The sequence below is a fragment of the Apteryx mantelli genome, chromosome 5, assembly GCF_036417845.1.
Source record: "Apteryx mantelli isolate bAptMan1 chromosome 5, bAptMan1.hap1, whole genome shotgun sequence".
In the NCBI taxonomy this organism is placed as follows: Eukaryota; Metazoa; Chordata; class Aves; order Apterygiformes; family Apterygidae; genus Apteryx; species Apteryx mantelli.
This window is the reverse complement of record NC_089982.1, coordinates 46507544-46526800: the sequence shown is the minus strand read 5'-3', so window position 1 is coordinate 46526800 and position 19257 is coordinate 46507544. Positions and strand designations below refer to the sequence as shown.

At 41.5% G+C, this 19257-nt stretch overlaps 1 protein-coding gene across 1 annotated transcript in view; it reads right to left on the bottom strand.

Moving 5' to 3' along the window:
• The window catches only part of CEP44 (centrosomal protein 44), a 56471-nt gene extending 48748 nt beyond the window's left edge, over positions 1 to 7723 (bottom strand). The window contains exon 1 of the mRNA XM_013942162.2: positions 7459 to 7723. The gene's annotated coding sequence lies outside the window, so the exon portion shown is untranslated. The remainder of the gene's footprint in view (positions 1 to 7458) is intronic.
• Between the last annotated feature and the right edge of the window lie 11534 nt (positions 7724 to 19257).

Sequence of the window (19257 nt, the reverse complement as noted above, 5' to 3'; positions counted from 1 at the left end):
AATTAGGCAGAGCAGCATCTTCCTTTGAAACCTACCCTACCCTTCCCTTCCCCCCAAATTAGTTGACAGGCGAGTGAGGAGTTAACAGGACTGAAGTTTGTCAATTGATACGCAGAAGAACTGACAGCACAAGAGCTGACGTGCGCAAAGCTGCTGAACAGAGGACTTAACAGGACTAAAGTCGTCTGCCAACCGATATGCGCAAGGACTGACATGCGCAAGGCTGCGGAATGGCAGCATTAACAAGACTGCAGAAGTGAAGTCTGCCACCTGGAACCCGCACGGACCCGCGCGGAGGGAAGAAGCAATACGGAGGTGCTGTGGTCTTGCCTCGCTAGCAGGGTCCTCCCGAGCAGACAAACAGACAGTCCTGTGGTTGCGAAACTTGCTAAAAGTCGGCAAAAGCAGTGTTTGCCCAGAGCCCCAGCCGTATAAAAAGAGGCTTGGCAGCTAGGAGAGTTTGGGCAGGGACGGGAACGTGACCTGATCATCCTCTCCGGCTGGACCGTGAGTATCCCCCCCCTCCCCTTTTCCTGGGACGCTGGGTGAAGGGAACTCCTCGAGGTTGAGAGCCCTCTCACTAGGAGAGTGAACAAGAAAGCTTTCAAGCAGGGATAAGCAGTCCTTCCAATTAATAATGCAGTAATCGACGGTTTCAGGTTATCCTTTCCAAATTAGTAACTGATGGTTTTGTGTTATCCTTCCTAAATTAGTAATCGCATTATTTTAATGGGTGTTACTAATCCAAGAACTTGTGTGAGGAAATAAACATCTTTTTTATCATTATTATATTATTGTCTCAGTCATTGCTATTGAATCTTCACAGTGTGACAGTGTGACATTAGTAAATGGCCTGTGTGTAATCTTGCTACCTTTAGAATACAAGTGTTCTCTAATTTCTTAACACTGGCTAAATAACAGAATCAAAAGAAACTAGCAGCTAAGATGTATTCTCAATGAATGTTGATTAAATTTTTAAGCACAAGCAGTTGTTCTTATCATACAAAAGAAATAGAAATGGAAGCCCACATTGCCAGTCAAACAGCTTTATGCCAATAATGTTAATCATCTCATCACATTATTCCAAAATCATCCTCAAATTAAGTCCACAAATGCTGATTAACAATTTTTTTTACCTATTTTAGAAGTTGTTCATTATGTAATTGAATTAAGCAGAATTTTATATGGAATATATGATACTTTGGTGGCTAAGTAGACCACCAAAATACAACAATTGGAGAGGTTTAGCCCCTACCACTGTCAAAAGCGGATGAGCTATTTACAGGAGCAGAATCAGAATATCACTATGGTTTGGAAGAAGCTCAGTAATACCATTAATACCTCACCTTCTGACAAACTTTCCAGAAATGGTCTTAGCTTAGCACACTGTATAATGCCATTATCAATTACTACAGAGCAGTATTCTCAAGTCTTTTGAGATAATGTAGTCTCAACAAAGAGGGAAAACAAAACTGGTCGACTCTCTGGAGGCTTTATACTTACTACAAGTAATACTGTTACTTAATACACATAATGCTTTAGTCAAAAATACTCTAAGCTCAAAGAAAAAAAAATAGTAAAATGCAATGTCCGTGATGTATAGGAGACTATAAAGTAAATGGAAGAGTCCCATCTGTACAGACACAGCAGAGCACCAGGCTAAAACAAAAGACATCTCTGTTGCAATAAACCGTAAGGTAATAGTCCCTGGTTGCGATTAAAGTGCCCATTTGGTTTTACCCGCTTTGATGCCAATTCACAGGGTACAGGTGTACCACATAATTAGCAAAGGAGGAGCTGGGTATTCACAAACTGATAATCTACCCAGGAGACCATGACTGACATAAAACCAGGAATGTGATCTCTATGAAGTTGCTCTGGCTGACACTGACTCTTAAGTAGTGCTTATGAGTCAGTGGCGTTATCGTTGGAAGTAAGATCTAGAAAGAGATTCGTCACTATCCACATCACCAAGGTTAGAAGGTATCCTCAAAGACTGAAAAAAGCTGGTTTGGTTGGTTGATTAGGGTTATACTGTCAGATGTATCTAACGTACACTTCTCTCTTCTTTTCCTCCTTTCTAATTTTCTTCAGAACCAAAAGAGTACATGGAAAATTTTGCTAGGAGAAGGGACACAAAAAAATAAACATAACTTGGCCATGAAAATTTGGTTTTAAATGTCCTAGCTTTTCAAGGGGAGCTTTGGTACTTTTCTCCTGAAGGATACTGGGTCAGTGGGCAAACTCTTCACGTTGTTTATACTGTATTCATGGTATCTAGTAGCTGTTTCTCTTCTTCAAATTAGAAGCATACCATGTGTGGCTTCAAGAATTAACTCAAAGATCTTGGAGGTTTTGTACCATTCTTGACAATCTTTTATCTTTACAAAAGAAAGATTGTGAATTTTTGAGGGTAAAAAATGTGTAAGCTTTCACACTTTCCCCATAACATTAAAATTCCATTCCTATGGATTGCCAAGAATTTTTGTGAATAATGATTATGAAGTTCATCTAAGCACAAATTAATCCACTGATACTTGAGAGCAGAAGAAAGTCTACTTACAATTATGACCCCAGAAGATTAGAACATGGAATTGGTGTTACTATGCTTACAAAAAATATCACTTATGTCAGAGTTATTAAATATTTCTAGAGTCTATTTATTTCATGTACTATTTTAATTGGAAATTGTCAATTAATAATTTTATCCCTCTGTGTCAGTTTTAGCCACAGCAGATCAAGACATGATTTTTCTATCAAAGGGCTCCATAATACATTGCTATGAAAAATAATACATCAGTCAGGAAAGTGAGTAATCCAATCCCTTTTAAACACAGTCTTTACATGGGGGTCTTAGATGTAAGCAGATGAATAATCCAATCCCTGTTCTGCAGACAATATGTGTATCTTTACGCACGGTCTTTTAAGTTCCTGAGAAGCCAAGGAAACCAACTTTCCATACTACTTATGTCTTTAAGACCCAGCTAGCTTGCAAGGGCAACATCAAAAACCACTCTGCTGACACCAGTAGTATTTGTCTTAGGCTCCTCATATGATTTGTATTAACAAAAGATGAGTGAAAGTGCGTTTGATATTAAGTTCACTCTTGAAATGAAAGCTTACACAACAAATGTACTAATTGTAATAAGAGAAGAATATGCCTGACAATGGCTCTACGGAAGGAATGTGGTCACAAGGTCCTTCTTGAACAAGACCAGCACTATGGTCCCTTAGCAGGTTTCACCAGTGGGAAAAGCTCCCCTTGGTACTGCCCTAACACAGCTGCACCTCTCTGAGGGTTGATCCCCACCAGGCCAAAGCAGCCCAAGGGTCTCCCTGATGCGTACAATCTAGAAGAGGGGGGCAAAGTTTAGGATCATGGCAACATAAGAACCACCATCTACCTTTTCTGCAGCAACAGCCACCTTCCTGCTTATTTCAGTGAAACTGTGCTATGGATTCCTTGGTGGCCCATGTCCTCTTGCAAGTATAAACTCCATGCTGTGTAGAACTCGTATTATCAAAAGGTCATTAACCAAATACACTGCATTTTCAAGGGCCTATCCCTGGATACAAAAGTGTTTCAAATTAAGGTAAAACTAGAAGTGACTGCAACAAAAAGATCTCTTTGCTGACTAGAAATTCTGGTAAACTCATATCCTTTCCAGACATTATATATATATATACTGTGCTGTATTTTCAAATGACCAGGTTTCATGTTTTTCTGCCACTCATTCTTGAAATATGGTGTCCCTGACTGTAAGTATAACAGCATCTTTTAAAAGTCATCAGACTATTTAGACTTTTTTTTTTCTTTTCTAACATTTGCCTTGCTAGTGTTAAACATAAGACGTAGTATGACTTCCTAACAACACCTGCTATTTTTTCACCTTGGTTTCCTCACTTTGTCTGGATCTTTCGAGATACTATTTCTCTTAGAAAGACTTGTAGAAGAGAAAATGTGTGCAAGTACTACAATGGTGAGGTTTTTTCATGCCTGTATACCGTCTTGGTTCCTGGTCCACTTGCTTGCCAGTATGATTGATTGACTGTTTACTGAAAGATGTTTATAAAAATGGGCAGGTACTGTATTTGGACAGGTATGCAAACACCCAAAGAAAATCCGGCCGTCAGTGACGCTGTTGTTGGTTGTGGTCCCTGCAGGCTCAGGTCCCGAGGTGCACACTGCTGCGCCCTGCTGCCGCGGGGGTCAGCGAGCTCCCACGTTTGGGGCACCCGTCCTCCCAGCCCCTCGGGCACTGGGGGAGCCGGGTCTCTGCAGTACCGGGAATCTGAGCAATTGCCACGGCGCACCGTTAAGCACAGCAGCCTCCGGGGAGCGCCGGGGCGACCCCAGAAAATCAGCCATCCCGTCGCTGCGCAGACCCGCGGGGGCAGAGCCTCCCCCGGGTGGGGGCCGGCGGGGAAGGAAGGGGGTTGCCGCCGCAGCCCGCCCCGTTTCGGGCGGGTCCCCACACGGTGACGGCCGCTACCCCCAAAACAAGACACCCCCTCCCCCAAACCTCACCCCCCCCCCCCGGCGGGTGCTGGGTGATGCCGGCGCCCCCCGGCCGGGCGCGGCGGCTCCACCTGCCCGGGCGGCGCGGCCGGAGCATCCCCCCCCCCGTGGGTCCCATTACAGTCGTTTGTTCCCGGTATAACAGGGATTAAAGCGATTAGAATAAAAGTAATTAAATCACCTTCCACTTTCGCGCTGGTTGCAAGAGGAAAGGGAGAGGAGACTTTATTTCACCTGTGGTAACTGGGAAAGCTTGTGATGTTTGGAGAGATTTATTTTTAAAGGAAAGGAGGAAAGAGAAAATAAGCAAACAAAAAAAGACCCTTCACAACTGTCAACTGTTTTGCAAACGCTAGATTAATTCTGACCAGACCTTTGTAGTAACGTGACCTTACTGTTTTCAAATCTGTTTTCCAACCTGTAATCGTTTGTTATGTCTCAGCGTAGAGCAATGAAAACAAAATAAAGCCCCCAAACGGTCTGGATTTTTCTCTTTTGGAGGGGAGTGAGGTGGAGGAATTTTTTCTTTTTCCTGTGGCAACGACAAGCAAAATCCCTACATTTTATCATTTGGAAGAAAGCGATAATCCTGGAGAAAAAAAAAATCAGACATTTAAAAATAGCAGATGGTTTTTAATCTGACCGTGTCAGTCTTTCCTGTTTTTCAAGTAAAGTGCTGTGGACAAGTGAGAAACTGCTTTTATATATATATACACGCTATATGTACATAGGTATTCATCAACACAACTGTGTGAATCTGTACCCCAATCTTTAGCCTTTTTTATTTGCACCAGTAAAATTAAGAGCTTAGAACCACCAGGTCCAAGAAAACAGAAAAAAAAACAAAGGCTAAATTAGTCGCAAAGCACCTTGATTTTTTTATAATAACGTTAACACGGAAAACACTGTTACTGTACAAGGGCTCACCTCAGAGGAAAATTCGCGTGACCCTTGGAGACGTTCAACAGCCAAAGCAGCGAGGAGCCTTCCCAAAGACACTGGAAGCTGCACACACTCACCCCCCCCCCCCCCCCCCCGTCATTTCCCTAACGAGCCCCTTAAATTCCCCCGAGCCTCGCTATTGGGGAAGGCCCGGGAGGGGGGCAGAAAGGAAACTGCCCCGCAGGACTTCTTCACAACGAAACCGCCCGTCTTCCTTTACCTACGGATACAAAATCACTAGAAAGAGTCTATTAATTTTAAACGGGTAGAAATGGCGACGTAACTCACCCCTTCAGACCTGAATAATACAGAAGCAAAAACAAATTCTAAAACCTCCAAACGGCCCGACGCTGACGGAAGGAAGATGAGCCAGAGAAGAGACAGTCAGCAAATCAGCAGCCTATAACAGTAATCCCTCTGCTACCTGAAGGCGCAATGCCACAGTGGGTAATTCCTTTTAGTATTTACTTCGTTTGACAACGAGCAGCTCAAAAAGGAGAAAATCTTGTCCAAAGAACTTCAGGATCTACAGGGAAGAATAACATTTCTGTGCTCCGTGCATGCGAGAAAATTCTTTCTAAGAAAGATAATGTGGATGTTCTGCTCTCAATGTCTCTGAGAGCATACTGTCCACAGGCAACATTTTTGTTTAAAACATGCTTCTAAGGCTGCAAAATTTCCCTGGATGCTGCTATTATTTTAAAAACAGTAGATCTTCTCAGGGCAAAAATCGGTCTTTAAGTATAGAAGTTTCATTGATACAACAGGGAGGGAAAATCCCATTCGTTTTTAGAGGTTAATTTTCCGCTACTAGGGAAGTTCCTGACTGTAAATACGTTTCTTTCCTCAATGAAAGCTCTTGGTCCGCTTTCGTGATTACTGAAGAACTTATCCAGGGAAACCATTGGTGCCAGACCCGCGGGTGCGAGCCGCTTCTCGTTTCCCAGTGAAGGGTTTAGTGAAGCGCCGCCGCAAGTATGGTGCTGCCCCCTGCCCTGCGCGCCTCGCTGCCGCCCCTGTTTCAGTGCTGGGGGGCGATTTGCAGCGCCTGCGCCGGGCCTCCCCCCGGCCCCGCTTTAAGGCGATCGTTTGCTAAATTTCCGTGGCTTTCTTCCCACCTCCCCGGCCGCCTCCGCTCTTCACCTCGCAGAGAAAACACAGCGTACCCTGTGGGCTCCGGAGGAGAAACACGGCCTTCCCCTACAGGCCCCTCCGCAAGCGCCCGCCGCGGTCCAGGCATCACCGAGGGCGCCCGGTGCTGATCCCCCCCTCCCCGACCTCCGCCGGCGCGGAGCTGCGCGGAAAGAAGGAAAAAAAAAGGCAAACGAGCCCCGGGGAAGAGGAGACAACGCTTCCTGGAAGACGCATTTCTTGTCGCCGCTGTATTTCGCGACGGCGAGAGGAGCCGCAGGTTCGTGACCGCGGGCAAAGAGGCTCCCACGGGCGCCGGCCAGGGCGAACCCGGCTGGTCCTGCAATCCCGAAAACGCCGGGGGGGAAAAGTGACAGCGGTCAAATCACGTTTACCTTCCGCAGCTGGGACGAAAGTCATTAATCCCCCTTCCTGCGGGATCGGCTCTCCTCAGAGACCCCCCCGTCTCTTCTGGTAGCTGCTCCCCCTGTCACCTGGAGAGGCCCCCGTTCAGTGCCACACATAGCAGCTCCCCCCTCTGTGGATGGGCTCCGGGGCAGCCGCTGCCGCCGCGCCGCTTTCCGCGGGGGCTTTTGCTCCGCCGCCCCCGCCGCGGCCCCTCGCCCGGCCTCAGCCCCGACGGCGGCGGGCAGCGCCCGGCTCGTTTTAGGAGTCGGGTGGACCGAGTCCTCCCCCCCCGCCCCCCCCCCCCCGACACGGGCGCTTGATTTAAAACTGCCTCCTGAGAAATAAAAATAAATAACTTCTTCGGGACAAAACCCCCAACCCCGAAGCTGACAAGAGCTACAAACACTAAATATGTGTATGGACGAGAGAAAGGGCAAAAGTAAATAAATCTGGGGTACCTAATTGCAAGGCAGAAGCACGCCGCTTGTGTACACAGTGCTTCAGACGGAGGAAAGCCAGAGCAGAGCGGACCCGCGAGGCGCGGCGCGGCGCGGCGGGCCCCCGCTCAAAGGCGCCCCTTCGCCGAGAGGGGTGGGAGAGGCACCCCCCGCCTTTTTTCTACTCTACCCGTCTCCAAAAAAAAAAAAGATAGAAGCAAGAGGAGGAGTCCAGTCACAAGGGAAAAAGGATAAGAGGCATAGAAAATTCCCCCAGCCGCGGGGACTGCGGAGTCCAGGGTTATTTACCCGAGAGAGTAAAGCGGGACGCGGGGACGGTACCGAGAGGCGAGAGCGGCACTTCTCGCCCTGAGACATGAGCGAAGGAGCGTGCAGTGACGCTGTAAAGGAGCAAGTAAAACCCGACAAAAGGAAATACATCTTTTTCGTCTGCAAATGGCCTGTGCTGCTCGAGGAGTGCAGCGAGATTAACGAAAGAAGCAGCCTTTTTAGTTAGGTACAAACAGTAACGAGACTTGCTCTGATAGGCTTTTTTTTTTTTCCCCTTCAGTAAGTGCTTTGGGAAGCCTGTACATGCTCATGTCTCTCTGCATAGAAGCCAAAGGATCGAGTGGGGTTCGAGATCAGTTATACCTTAATTTTGGGGGGTAAGCTCAAAAGCCTTCTAATTCTGAGCCAAGACGGTAAGGACTGAAAACGAATCTGAACAGAGGACTGTTTAGTTTCTCACATAATACCCCCAATTTTTCTCCCTGTATTTATAAGCCAAACGTGTAGAAGAATGGTGGACAGGAACAAGCCCTTGCAGCAGAACTGTGCAGTTACTCATACCGCACTTGCTTGAAGCGCTGGTCTCTAACTCTTCAGCTTTAAAGGGTGCATAATAGTGAAGGATGCGCTGGACACATGATCTCAGACCACAAACCAGTCCGATTCTTTCCTGTAATCCCTTTTACACCCACAATAATGAATAACAACTGCAATTAACAGCTTCAATTTAATGTCATAATATTCTCCAGCCTCTCCTGGTATGCTGCAGCAATTACGAGTAATCAGACTGATGAGCTGCAGTTTGCAATTTCGGTGTTCTTGTCATATACAGAACCACCCCCAAATATTTCTTTTCTCGAATTTGACTTTCCACGTACTCCCCTTCACGATGCAGGCCTGCTGCTGGAACCAGCCCCAAAACAGCAAGTCAGCCTCTCCCTGGGCATCGCTGCCAGGATCGCTTTCATTAACACCGGCAGGCCTGCAACTCTGGAGACAGCAAGATCAGTTCCCTTCAGGCATATGAATTAAGAAAAAAAAGTCACTCAGTTAACAGATCTATCCTAGAACTGAATTCATGTGCATGTATATGTATTTCTAACAATAAATATTAGTAGTTTCTAATACCTGCTCCTGCCAACATCTATATATTAGATGCAGAGATAAATGTCATTAGAAATGGTGTTCAGTTCTTCATATACAGGTGCATATTTGTATTTACAAAGAATGGAGAGGTTGAAAAGAGCCTGTAGTCCCTTCATTAACACTACCCAGTGTAGTGCATACACTGCTAATCACATGGTGCAACTGCGGAAGAGCAATGTCCTCTCGCCCCACTCCAGCCCATCAAGACTGTGACGACAGAGGGTCTTAAGAAAAATAGCTTCCACCTGCAAGCATGTACTGTCATAATTTCCTATGCATTTTGATATGGATGCAATTTTGAAATGGAAATACAAAGCTGATCTGGAAAACATAAAGCTAAGTTATCTGGAAAAAGTGTAAGAATTTGCAAGGTATGGAAGAGAAAACATCTAAGGTGTTTGTCCAAATATTTAAAAAGACAACATCTTACTCAAGTTCTCAAAGGCCAATTTGGAAATGAATGTGTACACTTAGTCTACAAGTTCACTTCTAAGGGATTAATTACGGAAATGTTATTGGATGAGACAACTGTGGACTTTTAAAAGGAAATATCACTCTGAGAGATCCAGTCACTGACTTCCAGTCATAATAACAGAGCACAATGGATGTTGTTCGATAGTTAATAGCATTAATCAGGACTCCTGCATCCTGTAGTTGAAAGCATGGAACAGTAAGGTAAACAATTATAAATCCTGTTGTCTTAGAGAGAAATCCTGCATTAATCTATTGCATGATAGGATAAGAAAGAAGATGAAGAGAGCCTTTTCTGGCTCTGTTGACAGGATGGGAACTTTCCACGCTAGTCCTAGCATCAGGTGAGAGAGTGGCCAAAGCGCTGTTTGCCCTGGGGAGTATTAGCTCTTTAGGCAAGTGAAGATGGCAGGGCCTGCAATTTGCTCACAGGATTTCATGCCTCAGAAGCAAGTCAGGAGAAAGGACTTTTTGTAGGTGATTGTAGTGCCAGCCTGGGTATTCACAATACATAGGTGCCCTTCCTGCTTTCCTCAGAGTACATGGTCCTGGAGTCCCCCCAGCAGCTTCGATTGCTGCCCACTGCTCTGTGCAGTGCCGCTGGGAAGTTTGGGCACAGGGCTCTGGGTGAGGTTTCCCCAAGGCTCATGCAAGAACAGGAGTGCTTTCTCCTGCCTGTGCCCCTGTAGCAAGGCAGTCCTTGGAGAAACCTGCTGCATCATGATTTCTCCTCTTGAGTCTGCTCTACTGGAATACACAGAGAAAGAGGAGTGGAAATTTTAGAATGAGCATGAAAGCCATTTTCGTGGCTTGGACACTCATGTTTCAGATTCCTGCATTCCTGCTGCTATAGACTTTGAAAATATGTTTGGAGGATATTGGTATAAGGTGGATGAGGAGCTATTCAAAGCTTCCAATGTACCAAAAGCATCCAGGGCTCATGAAGGGGGAGAGACAACCATCACAGGCACTAATACTCAACTAACGAGTGCTGAGAGAGGATGGTGCAGACTGATGTGAGCTGGTTTGTACAATCAGCATACATGCAGAAGCAGTATATCTCTCTTCGCCTGAGCTAATAACTCTGCCAAATGCCTCATGAGCCTTGTCGTGAAAGTAGTACAGCTTATTATTCAGGCTGGACAGTACTTATTAGTCTTGCTACTTCGCAAATTGTGGCTAGACTGTTTTTAGAAAGTCATCATGTGCCTGTCAAGAATAGAAAGAAAAGCTGGAACACACATACAAAATTGCATAATTATATGCTGAGTTTTAGTTTATTTTCTTCCCTGAATAGCAGCTCTACAAACCACTGTACACAAATTTAGGAAAAAATTCTTGATAGTGAGACAACAGTTGGACAAAACAGGGAACAACTGAAATTGAGTCATCGCTTTTTGAAGAACTTTTTTTTTATTTTTTAAACACCATGAATACTGCCTTCCTGCCAAAAACTAGATACTTCACAGTTATAAATTCATAAACACCATTAAAGTTACTGTATTTTAAATAGCATCAGATTTCAGCTCTAATTGACTTAAAAATGACTGATATGAGATACATAAGCCCTCTCAAAGCAGTGTCTATGTGTCAAAGCTTAGCCTGGGACTAGACTGACTGTTCAGGGTTCTGCACCCATTATGGAATCCAAAACTCAGCCATAGTTCACCAAAGAATTCAAACATTTGGCAAACTTAAATTTGGCTATTCTCTTTTTCCTGGGAGATCTTGTCCTTACCCTCACTACCAGAAGTCACTGGCATGGAAGTGAAGACAAGAAGGAACAACTACTGAACTTTTCTTTTCCCACAGTGAAATATCAGAGTGCACTGTATTATTAGAGATGCTCCAAAACACACAAAGTACATAAAATCAGCATTTTTCTCATCTTTCAGAAGTCAGAAACCCTCTAGATTTGAATACAACACTTATTACTTAGATACTCAAAGGCTGATTCCTAGGTTTGCTAGATAAAAATTTACAAAACCACTCAATTTTGCCTGACTTGTTTATGACTGCTGAAACCTGTCCAAAGGGACAAAACCTAAAAACCACAACTATGGATTAGGCTCAATAAAAGCTTTAGGATTTCTGAATCATGGTTTTGGACTCAGATACGTAATTCTTCTTTCAGCTTGTTTCCGTAATACTTCAGTCCAATAGCTATGTCCTTTTTGATTTTAATTTCCCATGCACCTTGAATTTAACCCTGAATAATAAGAACTAAACCCTAAGACCACCTGGGACTGAGAAAGTAAAAATTTCTCTGGGGAAATCCCCTGAGGACCCTCATCCAGAAGACTTATACTAATAATACCTCCTGCTAATCACTGGTAGAGTTCTTTATGAACTGCAATTTTATTTACTTTACTTAAAGAATGGTATGTTGTTGCATTACTATTGGTTGGCTGAAGCAGATGATAGATACCCAGGAAACGGGAGACTGAGACTCAATGCGTTTTAAAACCTGGTAGGGCTCAAACCTTTCTTAGGAAAGTTTCCTAACCACAGTTACTGTACTTAAAAGAAATATAAGAAATGGATTAGAAGTCAAAGGATGCATGCAGGTACCCTCCCTCTCCATGGAGTATTTTGGGTTATGCATCATAGAAGACGGGGCAATTCGGTCCATCCCTATAAGAGGCAAGCGAAGCTCTGGAGATATGTGGGGGTTAAAGACACAACCCTGCCCTGCGTGTTTCCATGGGCCAGCGCAAGACAGCTTCCCCTGGCCAGTGCGTGTTTTCTGATCATCTGGTTGCACCCACCCACTGGACTGAAACCATGGGAAAGCTCCTGTTTTCCACTCCCAGAGACAGTCACCTACAGATCTTAGCTGAACCAGGACCCCAGCGAACAGCGGCTCGTTATTAGGCATAATCTTGCCGAGAAGCCAGAGGCAGTTATTACGTGTTGCAGCGTGTGAAGTGGAAAAACAGGGTGTTACAAAGCCAGGCTGCGTACGCTGGAGGATTGAGGTGAACGTGGGGAAAGCTGTGCAAAGAGTCAGGCAGTGCTGACAACAGCTGTAGAAACAATTGCAGCCCGACTTTCGGAAAGCAAAGGCAACGTGCCAGATGGCAGCCAACCAGAAGGGCTGAGCGCTAAACAAAAGCCCCCAAAGAAAGAAAAAGCCCAAATGAGGAACAAGTCTTTTGGGGCAACACAGATTTCATTGTGAGGTGGTCAAAAACCTCCACGCTGCCTGTTGTTTTTCTAAAGGGCACATTTGCTCAGATACCTGCTACAAAAATATTGCAAAGTCTGACTGAATTTATTTGTAAATGAGAAAGCCAGTAAGAAAAAAAAAGTTTTCTTCAAGGGGAGTTTGATGTGCTGTTTAGCCTGCTCTGTCATTTTTCTTGTCTCTCTTCATAATCTCTATGTAACCCAGAAACAGCCAGTAAAAAGAGACAACCTCTGCTTGTTTAATTGCTTCCTGAAAATTTGACAACTACTACTTCAGTCTCATTGGATAATCTACTTTTAAATTGCCTAGTCTTTCAAAGACAGAATAATTATTTGAGTACACTTACTTCCCTAGCTATACATCATGCCTATCAAAATTAAATGTTTCCAACACACCACTGCAGTGTTTTAACATTTCACTTCTGTAATACATTTAACAGTAAATTGATCCTATACTTCCTTGTTAACAAATTTTCATACCTTTAGCAGTAGAACACAGTTAGAAGTCAGATTTTTTTCTCTCTGATTTGGGAATAAAATAAAGGCAGGCATTTAAAGAATGATGGAGACTTATAAAATGCAAAACATGATGGTAACACCTTTGTGATGTTTAAAAGTACTATCCTCTAATTCTGTTTAAAAAAAAGACCATTTCATTTATATGACTCCTTTCTGAACAAAGTATTTCAGCAGACATAACCTCATCAGTTTACAGCTTTGCTTTACACATACCCAGAATAATAAATGTTATTTTATAGGAATTCACATGCTTTTCCTCTGAAATTTTCTGAAAATTTTCTTTTAAAACAATAAAATCATTTATGAAAAATGAAGTAGAAATAATTTAGTATACTCATATATTTAAGAGTATTCCACCAGTGTTTTAACCTGCAAAAGTGTTGCCAATTCTTAGAAATTATATTTTTCTGCTTCTGTATCATCAGGAAACTAGAAATGCCCTTAACATCCTGTCTTATTAACATTACTTATCAAAATATGCATAAATTAATCATATATTCAAGGCATAATCACTGTAATGAGTGTATGTATCATTCAAAGCTGAAAGACAGTACTACCCCACACCATACTAGGTTTTCTTCTGTAAAGAAATGGGGAGCTAAAGGCAATCATGAATACAGACTTCTCTCTCAAACAGTAACATCACTTTTGAGCGTTCCCTTCTCAGAATACGCTGAGGATTTTTTTTTTGCAGTGAGACATGCCACTAAGCCAAGTTTTCAAAAGAGAGAGCAGTTTTATTTGCAGGAATGCATGCAGACTCCCAGGGTGGATCCTGTTGGTATATGTACCACACGTGTGTGTACGCATGCAAGCCAGAAGACTGTCTACAGCACATGTGCAGGTCAATCCAGCATGAGTAAAACCAAAGCAAACAGGGTAAAGAAACAGCATGTGAAAAAAAAGGAAAAAGAAAGGACCTCCCCCCCTTGGTTCTAAATCATCACAAAGACTGCAATATCCTGTTATCTGTTGCAGTAATATCATATACAAAATAAAGAAACAAATGTTGCCCTTCTTTGAAAAGAGATGATAAAAGATTGATTCATTAAAAAGAAAAAACAGAAGATAAGAAATATATTAAGAGCTATACTTAAGAAAATCACAGACTGACATAACTTTTAAGCAGCCCAAATTTCTTCATATTGGTTGTTACTGTTATCTTATGGAGCAAACAGTATAGACATGAGATAAAAGACAAGTTAAAGCACTGGATATCTGGTGTCAGAAACCTGTCTTTAAACCGTGCTATTGACCTAGTGGAGAAGAGTCTTGTATGGTAATCTTTGTTTATTTTTTCCTACCACAAATCTAAAAAAGACAGAATTAAGAGATTAAGTGCTGAATATGTTTTGGGGGAGTTGGTAACAAATGCATTTTACCCTGAAGAGGTAATTCTACTCACTAAAGATTAGTGTGGATTTTACACATTTATCCAGCATTCCTCTTTAATTCTGTTATTATGGTTACCTAAAATTAAGTAGATATTTGGAAGGCAAATGTGTCAAGTTGTAACATTAAACAATGAGAAAATAGCTACACCACTTTAGGCACCAACGTTTTTCAATTTAGAGTAAAAGAATTAAAAACAGTTACTTACCTGCTTCTAAAATTCTGGTTCACGATTTCACTGATTTATTAAATCAAGTTTCCTTCTCATTTAAATGGTGAACACACTTTAAAAGTTCAGGAAATATTCGAAATGGTAATTCTCATTAGAGCTTATGAAGCTTCTGCAGAAATAACATATAAAGTAATAAATGGTATGCATAAATAAATCCTCACCCCTTCCCCTACAGCAGGATCAAGGCAAAGCAATGTGTGTGAAGCGAAAATTGATACACACAAGAAAATATTTAGACACTACACACAATTCATGGAACTCAAAAAGATAAGCTTCAGTCCAGGAGTATCTGCAAGATTTGGGGGGTGGGAGAGGAAGGACAGATTAATTTTGCATGTGTTGGAAGAGTTTACATGCTAAGGCTGCTGAACAAGAGAATTAGAGGTAAATGCCTACAGTCAGCCTGAGGATCTTATTTAGGCATCTAAAAAGCCTGGCCAACAATTTACACTAACACTAGTGGAAAATGTTCTGCACTTCTGAAAAGTATGTTATGTACCTAGCTGCATAAAAAAGGTCTTTGGTTAGGCAGAAGGCACATTAAAGGAAGGAAGTAACATTTTATATCCTTCTGACATGAAAGCATACATGCTTTCAGAATCCTTGGTCTCCTACCATTCATAGTTGGTGCTATTTTGGGGGCTATAGTACAATAACAGTTTTTATTTCTACATAGTATTAAGTAGCGCACACAGCTCCCTCAGTTTCTGAGCTTTCTATTTTCTCACCGTCTTAGAGGTAGAATATAAAGTGCATGTAGAGGTTAACCAAAGTTATTATGGAAAAAAATATCAGAGATAGTTTATTTGTGGTTAGTTGATTCTGATTAACCAGCTGCAGATTTGAAAAATGCAAAGATCTCAACTTTCTGTAAAGAACTAAATCTAACTGCTTCTATTCAGAAAAATATTCCATAATAGCCTTCACTGAGTATCCCAGACATGTTTGTTTAATATTTGAAGTCAGAATACTCACAACAGAATTAAATCACTCTTCTGAACTGAGCCATGCTCATATAGTGATTTATAAAGACAGCTTAGATCTTAAGGAAAAAAAAAATCAATCATTCTAAACGGAAGAATTCCAGGTGACATACCACCTTAGTATCTAGTTAAATATAACAATCTCAAAGAGGAAAAAATCAGTTCCTCAGTAACTCATGCACATGTATCTTGCATTTCCAGCTTTTTCTTAAATTATATAGAAACCGTTACCCAGTAGCTGCCAGTCAAGTTCTATACTTCTGCTTCAGTCCTAATTATTATCAAAATTCATGTTACTTGAATAACCACATAAAATACTAATTAACCATTCTTAAACATCTGATCCATATTAAAAAGAGCTTGCATTAAAATCAGTTTCCAAATAGAAATTTGACCTGGAGTTTTATGACAGCATGTTAAATTCAGGGGAAGCAAAAGGCGAATTGGAAGTTCTTAAAAATGCCTGAAAAAGAGATTCTGATATTTATTTTTCAGAAAGGCCTATATTTACTTTATTTTTCCTGGTTTCATATGCTCTTGAAACGTTTGATTTCCCTTCCACCCCTTCATGTCTCCATTGCTGTTAATGGGGCATCACAGAGCTGCTAAACAGCAACTGCGTTCCCTGCGCGCAAACAGGTCCCTCGGATTGCAGTTTGTCTTTGCTACAGGCGTGCTCCTCGCGGCGAGGCCGGGGGACTCCTCACTTCCCTGCAGTCCGCTTCCCAGTTCATTCTGGTGGAGCCAGCACTTTGTAAAGCTAGTACATTTGTAGGAGATATAACGCTCCGGTATAGGTAGAGTGCCATGAAAATAGAAACAATTCAGCTACTGTAATCAGACAAGCATTTCCTTATTCTTAGAAAAATAAAGTAACTTTATAAGGAAATATAATAAGCTCTTTTTAATAACGGGTGATTTTGTGACAATCTGCAACAAAAAAGTCCATTGGGCCAGAGATTCTATTTCCCCTTGAGCGATTTCTTTTTCCTCATTTATTTTTGACTTTGAAGAAGGGTAAGAATTATTTCTTCAAACAACTGGTTGCAGGCTAAAATTAACACTGTACATTTCAATTATTATCAATTTAACAGGGAATCAAAAGAATTGGTATCTTTTTAATTAAAATATTTATAACAGATAACCTAAGCCTCCAGAGCCATATATTTGATTTTAATTAAAAAAAAATTCTGGTTGTGATCATTGTTCAGAATTAATATACCAAATAAAATATGGGAAGAAAGGAGGTAAGGGGAGGTTATATAGTGTTACCTGATAAAAGGAGACAGTAATATTTAAAATGAGGTAAGTGTTACACCGATTTATGATGTATTTTATCTTCTAGAGAAACCCTAGTTTATCGTAGTGTCGTTCAGTTTGAAATGTCAGCTGTATATCTTTCAGCTTTTGAATGTAACTCTAGGTTGAAAGGAAAGGGTTTGCAGTGATGTGATGTATAAGTAGATCAAACGCTTAGCAATTTTTCTGCGATAATTCACTTTTTTATTGAAACATTTTTGTTGTCATAAATACATAAATATTATAAATAACTTAAAAGAATATTAATAACACTTAGCACATCTCTCATCTATCTTCATAGTGCTGTACAAACATCTACTAATTAGAAAGGGTGAAAATGTTCCTTTTGTTTTAGCCCACAAATTATCACATAAACATCCTCAGCCATAAGCCACTAGCACCAGGATTTGTGTTTTTTCTTGACTTCAAAACAAAAACATCTTCATTCATACACTTTTCTTTTGTATCCACAGCATATTTTCATCAAGAGTCTTGCCAGTATAAAAGTTATTTAGTTTGTAAGAAAACAGAAGTGCTGGATTGTCGGCCTTATATTTGCCACTATATTGATAATAGCTTATTCTCAGTATATACTTCCATAAGGTGTAAATCAGACTCTGCATCTCAGCTGTGTGTGTTTAAGAGCTATGTAATCCTCTTAGTATGTCTTGTGCTATCCCCCAAAAAACAAACAAAAAAAACCAAACACCCCCCCCCCCCAAAACCCGAAAAACTCAAACCTCAAAAAAAAATCCAACACATACCAAAACTGCAGGGCAAAGCAAATCAGCCTCCAAATCACTCACCAGAAAAAGCAATCTGCCAGCCAAGGGCCAAACTAACTGGTATGTTACAGTTAGTATACACAGGGTGGCAAGCAGAGGTGGTACTTTGCTTCAGCTGCAACCTATGCACGAGATGAAAATTTGCTTGGCTTTTAAGGACTGTATTGCATGTTCTATTTTTCTTTCTAAAATTATAAGCCAGCCAGGATCCAAGACTCAAAAAGGAAAGAAGGCACCAATCTGCAGGTCAGCACTACCTCACTTCTTTCAAGGCAGCAATTCCTATCTCCTGCTCATTTCCAAAAACAAGGAAAGCATGGGAATGTCACTTCTCAGCCTCGCTAAACATGCCGTTGGTTCCCAGCTCCCAGCATTACACTAGTGCACCATTTAGCATTCAAAACCACACCAAAACCATGGATTGCTGAGGCCATTTCTGCATGTGCACTTGTAAAAGCAATGCAAGATATATTTCCAATTCTGTTTTCACAAGTTTGGTAGCATATACACACTTATAAGAAATTAACACAGGGAAAAAATGTTATGGGCTTCATTTGTACTCTCAGTGAGTCATTTTACTCTGTTCATCTGCTAAGCCAGTCCTTTCAAGCACCCTTGTTTATTCTAGTTTGCAGCAATTTGTAGGATAGTTCATAGCTGTAATATAACGTTTATAGTTGATTGACACAATTGTCAGTACACTTCATAAAAAAAAAGCCCTAAAGTCCCATGATCTTCCACTTTTGGATCTTAAAGAACAACTCCTGGTCCAGGTTAAGTTAGATTTACTCATTATGTCATTCATTTTTTGTATCTCATAGCTTGTTCCTGGAGTAAATGGAACAGTAACTATTGAAATCTATAAACCAATAACATATTTGACTCATGAGAGTTCAGTATCTGGGCCATATATTTTAACATAAACATCTTGGATGCAAGTGCAAGAAATTATGACTAAATCAGAAGGATTTGAATTTTTTTTTTTTTAAGCTTAAAGTTTTCCAGTTAAGGAAAAGAAAAAATTTACATAAATCTTTCAGGCATCTCAGCTCATGATTTAGTTAAGCTTATTATATTGGATAAGGAATTAATGACTGTTGAGCACTCATATGTGTTCTGGGGATTTAAATGAACATAATTCAGACATTTATGACAGCATGGTTTCATTTATGCATATGTCATCACTTAGCTTCTCATCGCATCAACCTGTTGGATCCTGTGGGCCCATTCTAAATTTGATGAATGCAAAGGGAGACACTGACTTTGGGTGCTTTGGATTTGGCCCACTGGAGAAAGCAGCTCTCTGAAGACGTTTTCAGACCTTTCCTTCATCAGTCACCTCTCTCAGATACATCAGGAATTTGAAACAAATTTAAATGTGCCACTAGGGGAATTAGTTTTTGTCTGTTAGTCTTTCACTGAATGGCTCTCAGATTATAATCTGAATTAATTGTGCCCATACCCAGACATATGTACATTAATAAATACACACAAAGATGTAGACCATGAAGTC